The sequence below is a fragment of the Macaca thibetana genome, chromosome 10, assembly GCF_024542745.1.
Source record: "Macaca thibetana thibetana isolate TM-01 chromosome 10, ASM2454274v1, whole genome shotgun sequence".
Lineage (NCBI taxonomy): Eukaryota > Metazoa > Chordata > Mammalia > Primates > Cercopithecidae > Macaca > Macaca thibetana.
The window spans coordinates 28,285,133-28,292,156 of record NC_065587.1 but is presented as its reverse complement, the minus strand read 5'-3'; the positions used below and the strand labels follow the sequence as shown (position 1 = coordinate 28,292,156).

General features: G+C 47.9%; 1 protein-coding gene and 1 pseudogene across 6 annotated transcripts in view; one reads left to right on the top strand and one right to left on the bottom strand.

Moving 5' to 3' along the window:
* Nucleotides 1–7,024, top strand: part of SPECC1L (sperm antigen with calponin homology and coiled-coil domains 1 like) — a 343,168-nt gene that overhangs the window by 191,105 nt on the left and 145,039 nt on the right. For 4 of the 6 annotated variants that reach the window (XM_050746046.1, XM_050746050.1, XM_050746045.1 and 1 more), the window contains exon 1: nt 5,865–6,033. The exons of 1 other annotated variant lie outside the window; for it this stretch is intronic. The gene's annotated coding sequence lies outside the window, so the exon portion shown is untranslated. Of the gene's footprint in view, nt 1–5,864; nt 6,034–6,238; nt 6,347–7,024 lie in introns of those variants that run through there. One more of the 6 variants, XM_050746051.1, reaches the window with a different exon arrangement.
* Nucleotides 4,513–5,440, bottom strand: LOC126929742 (40S ribosomal protein S10-like; annotated as a pseudogene).

The following is a 7,024-nucleotide window of genomic DNA, read 5'->3' as shown; positions in this document are numbered from 1 at the left end:
AATGGTGGAAAATTAGAAGTGATTGTGAAAATGATGTCTACCCACGTTGCTGATGAGTAGGATGTGATTTGGCTCTTTAGGAAAGTGAATTTGTAGAACTTAAGAATATTGATTTATAAAGGGCATGGCCTTTGACCCAGTCCATCTTATGCAAATCTGGATGCCATAAATAATATTTAAAAATAAAAGTATTGGGGTGGAGGTTGCAGTGAGCAGAGATCACGCCACTACACTCCAGCCTGGTCGACAGAGTGAGACTCTGTCTCAAAACAAACAAACAAACAAACAAAAATAAAGAAGTCATTCCCAATGTTGCTCATCAGATTATGACCATAAATATCCAGGATCAGACTAATGGCTAAAGAGACGGTGACGCATCAACACCAGGCAGAGAACAAAGCAGATTTTTTTTTTTTTTTTTTTTTTTGGAGAGCTTCTAGGAACTTGAAAAATACATATGCCACACTCTTAAGACCTGGTGGTTCGTAATCAGGGGTGTTCATTAAAATGCTGGAAAGCTGAAAAGACTTCCAGGTCCCATCCAAGGAGATTTTGCTTCTGATTGACTGGCTAGTGGCCTGGCCATTGGTATTTTGAAAAAGCCCTCCAAGTGATTCTTTTACTTACACCCCAGATAGAAAACCCCAAATTAAAGGTAGAAAAAAACCAGACACCAAATGGCATTTAAATAAATGTCAACTTTAATGCCACAAAGCATCTGATTGCATGTGGACAGAAAGAGAAGGAAAGAGGGTGCTATATCTGGATAACTTAGAAATGTGCTCCCCTAGCAAGATATCTACCAAAATTAGAACCATATTTGAGGATGCTGGTACTGCGAGCAATATATAAATGATGCATGTAATGCCATTTAATATGATCGTATTTTAAAAAATGAGTTGAGTGGTGTTTTCTAGCTGTCAGTTTTTCCAAATATCAATATAGAAATTAGTCTTCTGCAGCTGCAGAGGCAATTCAGTTTCCAGCTTGCTTGCATGTGGCCTAGAGCCATAACGTGGCCCAGAGCATCTCTGATCCACCCCTCCCACAACCACCAAAGCCACAGACAACTGAATGCCTTGAACCATCTGGTGAGAGATGTAGCTTGTGTAAGAGTCCTGCCGTGAAGTGACAAGAGACTCAAGGCCTAGTTTTGACTTACTGCCAACTTGCTGACACTGCACACTTCCTGAGTGATCTTGGGTGAATCCTTTCACCTCTCTGAAGTTCACTATGAAATGAGAGGTCAATGGTCAAACTTAAACACCTTCAGATGTTGGATAATATCAGTGAGTAAAATGGACCAGGCACAGCACAAAGCGGAAGGGTGCAGACTGTGGCAAGTTGAAAACTTATGCCTCTGTAAAGGGGGCAGCCACCACTCAGTTCCTGCAGATTACTCTAACTTTGCTGAGGACAGTTGCCCAGGTAGTGCACTACAGAAGGGTAACACTTTAGAGGGGGTGTCATTTGCATCATAGATGCAAAATTCACAGGTGAAGACTGATGTAGTTTGTCCCTAAAGTTTTGCTTTGATTTGCAGATATTTATCCATGGCAGTTTCCTGGAAGATGTCTATAGAAGATTTTGAGGAATGGGCACCTTGTAATTTGCTATTAAACTAAACCCCAAGGGCCCATTATAAGCCAGCACGGTCCTAGGGATTCCACACTCATTCAGTTCCTTTTCATCATAGGAGGTGGGTATTTTAATATCAGGTCCACTATAAGAGGTGGAGGCCGGGCATGGTGGCTCATGCCTGTAATCCCAGCACTTTGGGAGGCCTACGTGGGCAGATCACTGGAGCCCAAGAGTTTGAGACCAGCCTGGGCAACATGGTGAAACTCTGCCTCTACAACACATAAAAAAATTATCCGGGCTTGGTGGCATGTCCCTGTAGTCCCAGCTACTCGGGAGGCTGAGGTGGGAGGATTACTTGAGCCCGGGAAGTCAAGGCTGCAGTGAGCTCAGATTGCACAACTATACTCCAGCTTAGGCCACAGAGCAAGACCTTGTCTCAAAAAATAAAACAAAACAATAGAAAGAAAGAGAAAGGAACAGATCAATATGTACAATAAAGTACCATTTGTATTTTTTTTAAAAAGCAAAAGAACATATTTATTTGGATATTTGTTTATATTCATAAACTATCTCTAGAAAGATACCAAGAAACTGAATATATTTGGTTGCATCTGAGAAACTACAGGAATAGGGATGGGGTTGAGATGGCGCCTTCTGAATTTTGAAATATAAAAATGTGTTGTCTATTTAGAAATAAATGGGCCAGGCGTGGTGGCTAGGCCAGGTGCGGTGGCTCTCGCCTGTAATCCCAGCACTTTGGGAGGCCAAGACTGGCGGATCACTTGAGGTCAGGAGTTTGAGACCAGCCTGGCCAACGTGATGAAACTCAGTCTCTACTAAAAATATAAAAATGGCCAGGCGTAGTGGCTCACCTCTGTAATCCTAGCACTTTGGGAGGCTGAAGCGGGAGGATTACCTGAGGTCAAGAGTTTGAGACCAGCGTGACCAACATGGAGAACGCCCATCTCTACTAAAAATATAAAATTAGCCTGGTATAGTGGTGCATGCCTGTAATCGCAGCTACTCAGGAGGCTGAGGCAGGAGAATTGCTTGAACCCGGGAGGTGGAGGTTGTGGTGAGCTGAGATTGTGCCATTGTATTCCAGCCTGGGCAACAAAAGTGAAACTCTATCTCAAAAAAAAAACACAAAAAAACCAAAACAAACAAACAAAAAAACCCACAAAAATTAGCTGGGTGTGGTGGCAGGTGCCTGTAATTCCAGCTATTCGGGAGGCTGAGGCATGAGAATCGCTTGAACCTGGGAGGCGGAGGTCACAGTGAGCCAAGATCAGGCCACTGCACTCTAGCCTGGGCAACAGAGTGAGGCTCAATCTCAAAAAAAATGATAAATAAATATTATCAAGACAAAAATCACGACGACATTACATAAACCAGGTTATGCCAGTGATTTTTGAAAATATCAAAACAGTTTTATAGAAAAATATAACTTCAGGCCAAGTGAGGTGGCTAACGCCTGTAATCCCAGCACTTTGGGAGGACGAGGTTGGTGGATCACCTGACCTCAGGAGTTCAAGACCAGCCTGGCCAACACAGTAAAACCCCAACTCTACAAAAAATACAAAAATTAGCTGGGTGTGGTGGCTCACGCTTGTAATCCCAGTTACTCAGGAGCCTGAGGTAGGAGAATCACTTGAACCTGGGAGGCGGAGGTTGCGGTGAGCCGAGATCGCGTGACTGCAGTAGAGCCTGGGCAACAGAGAAATTCTGTCTCAAAAGAAAAATATAACTTCAAAAAAAATGAAGTAGGAAGAAACAGAAAAGTTTGTCTAGATCTAGAACCATTAAAAGAATTGAAGGTTTATTTTAAAATCTGTATCCCATCCCTTCAAAAATCTCACAAAAAACAAAACCAAAGAAAAGCACCTGGCCCAGATGATTTTTTTTTTTTTTTTTTTTTTTTGAGACGGAGTCTCGCTCTGTCGCCCAGGCTGGAGTGCAGTGGCGCCATCTCAGCTCACTGCAAGCTCCGCCTCCTGGGTTCACGCCATTCTCCTGCCTCAGCCTCCCGAGTAGCTGGGACTACAGGCGCCCGCCACCTCGCCCGGCTAGTTTTTTGTATTTTTCAGTAGAGACGGGGTTTCACCGTGTTAGCCAGGATGGTCTTGATCTCCTGACCTCGTGATCCGCCCGTCTCGGCCTCCCAAAGTGCTGGGATTACAGGCTTGAGCCACCGCGCCCGGCCTGGCCCAGATGATTTTATAGACAAGTCCAGCAAACATTAAAAAGAACATGAAGTTTTTATCTTCTACATAATTTTTAAAAATTAATTAATTAATTAATTTTTGAGATGAAGTCTCACTCTGTATCCCAGACTGGAGTGCGGGGGCATGATCGCAGCTCACCGCAACCTACACTTCGGAGGTTCAAGCGATTCTCCTGCCTCAGCCTCCAGAGTAGCTGGGATTACAGGTGCACCCAGCTAATTTTTTGTATTTTTAGTAGAGATGGGGTTTCACCATATTGGCCAGGCTGTTCTTGAACTCCTGACCTCAGGTAATCTGCCCACCTCAGCCTCCCAAAGTGCTAGAATTACAAGTATGAACCACAGTGCCCAGCCTATATCATCTTTCAGAAAAAGAAGCAAATGGAATTCTCCCCAACTCATTGTGAATTTAGTGTAGGCTTAATACCAAACCAGACATCAATAGTACAAGGAGGTAAAAGTATAGACTAACTTCTTATGGACATATATGCAAAAATGCTAAATAAAATATTAGCAAATAATCCAGCAATGGATTAAACATGTATCACGATCACGTTGTCGTTTTTAGGAAATTAAGATGATGTAATAAAAGAAAAAACTATTAAAGTAGTACAAACTATCAAAGGAAAAAAACCTGTATGATCATTGCAACGGGGTCATTTGTGACATCATATAATTTTTTTTCTTTTTTTTTTTAAGTTTTTTGACTGTAAGTTTATTCAATGCAAAATAATCCTTTTCAATTTTACTGAGGTGGCTGACTGCGTCCACGACCAAATCCGCCTGTAAACTGGAATTCGGTTGTTGACCCAGTCCCAGCCTGGGCTTTCTTGTCAGCACCAGGAGGCACAGCACTCCCTCTGTATGTATCTCTGTCGGCTTCCCCTCTTGTGAGTCTTGCAGGTCGCTCACCCTCCAGACCTTTAGGACTAGGCCTGCCAGTCCCTGGACGGCTGCAGTGTAGGGTGGCAGGCACAATCTCCGGGGGCAGATGAAGATAATCACGAAGATACTGGATACCCTCATTGATAAGGTACCAGTAGAAATGTCTCCAGGCAAACTGTTCCTTCATGTAGTAGCCTCCGGACTTGAAAGACTGCATGGCCTTCATGACATGAACGTTGAGCACATTCTTTTTTTTTTATTTGAGATAAGTCTCACTCTGTCGCCCAGTCTGGAGTGCAGGGGTGCGATGTTGGCTCACTGCAACCTCCGCTCCCTGGGTTCAAGCAATTCTTCTGCCTCAGCCTCCCGACTAGCTGGGATTACAGGTGTCTGCCACCGCGCCCAGCTAATAGTTTTGTATTTTTAGTAGACACGGGGTTTCACCATCTTGGCCAGGCTGGTCTTGAACTCCTGAACTCGTGATCCGCCCACCTCGGCCTCCCAAAGTGCTGGGATTACAGGCGTGAGCCACCGCGCCTGGCCGGGCACATTCTTATCTGCCAGTTCAGGTGCTTAGGCAGGTGGACATCCTTCTTGACCACGGTGACTTCCTCCTTAAAAAGAAGTTCATAAATGGCAAGCCTCTTCTTAGGCATAAGCATTCTGGGGAGGAGCAGCCGCTAAGGCGGCAGGGTGGCCCGGATGGGGGGCCGTTGGAACTCGAACTCTACCAGAATTTCTTTAATATTATATATATATATAGCTCGCTTATTTGTCTGTTCCTTATGTACCCGGAGCGCCAGTAGGACAGGGCTTTGTGTTTTCCTCACCACTGTCTGGCTCATGCCTAGGACAGTCCTTGGCACACGGTAAACACGCTGAGGAGCGCCTTTGGGACTAGCTGACTCTGAGCATCATTCCGCAGGGTCCAGTGGGGCCTCTGAAGCGACCGGTCTTGCCAGGCTCCAGCCCAAGACCTGACGCATGCGCACCGGCTGGCCGGCTATTTTTTTTTTTTCTTGAGCGACCGAGTAGCAGGGCGCCTGCGCGACCCAGTGCCGGAGGAACGCGAGCTAGAGATTGGGGGGACAGCAGCGCCTGCGCAGTGAAGGAATGTGGGCGGGGCTCACACGGCGCCTGCGCAGGCGGCCGCAGGCCCGCTGGGCGCGAAGGGGCGGGTCAAGGGCGGGGGCCGCGAGGGAGGCAGGGCGGGCCCGGCAAGCGGCGCCGCGGGGTTGGCTGCTGCCCTGAGGCCGGACTCAACGGGTCTCTGCTGAGCCACCGGGTGAGCTCTCCGCCCAGCCCAACCAGGAGATTGCGAGGGAGCGATGCGGTGCCGCGCGGTAAGAGTCACGGCCGGGTTCCCGCAGTGTTCGCTGGCGGGTTGGTTTATCGCCTCAGCGCCGCCCGCGCGGCCGCGCCCGGGCGTCCTCGCAGACCCCGGCAGGCCCCGCGCCTGCGCCGTCCCTACTCCTGGGCCCCTCCAGTGTGTCCCGCGCCTGCGCCTTTCTCTTCCCGCGCCGTCCTCATTCTGGGCTCTGGGGCTCTTGGGACTACCCGCAGCCTTCGCCGCGCAGACCCACGGGCCTCCGTCCGTTGGTGTTGGGGTTCATCTGGTTCTGCGACCCTGCTTGCGGCTCGTCTGTGTGCTGACAGGTCGGGTGCGACCCTCGTGCTTGCCTTTCGGGCGCTACAGGAGAGGCTGGGGCTGCCGCCCCATCTCCTGGGTCCCCTGCCTGGGGCGGGGACGGCGTTGTTCAGTGGCCCCAAGGGCGCAGCGCGGGCAGCAGGGGCCGCGGGCGGCGGACCCCGGGCCTGCTGCGGGTGCTGCTTCTGCTGTGGCCGGCGCCCCAGGCGGACGGAACGTCCTTTCTTCTTGAGAGGAGGTTAATTGCATCAGGTTGGATATGAATAATCCGGTGCCTGGCTGAGGAATTTTGCGTTTCCAGGAATTTGGTAATTGTAGTACCTTAAGTAGTTAAGTCTAAGACATCATAGTCACCCGGCACGTTGGGCAAGCTGTCCTGGAGATGACGAAAAGAAATCAGTTTCCAGTAGTTTTAGCACATTTACAGAACACGCAAAAATTCTGTGATCATTCAAATGCAGGGAACCTTGATTTGTTGATGTCCTTGATCATTTGTCCCAAGTACAGGAAGGGCGAGGAAAAGATTCCCGTGAATATTGCCCAGGTGATTTCAGGGAACAGTGTTTTCTTTTGTCCAAAGAGCCTCTTAAGCCATTGATAATATTTCCCAAGCTCATAACAGATACAAGCCTTTAAAAAATGACGATTGCTCTAACCCAGTAGGACACATCTTGCGATGAAATCAG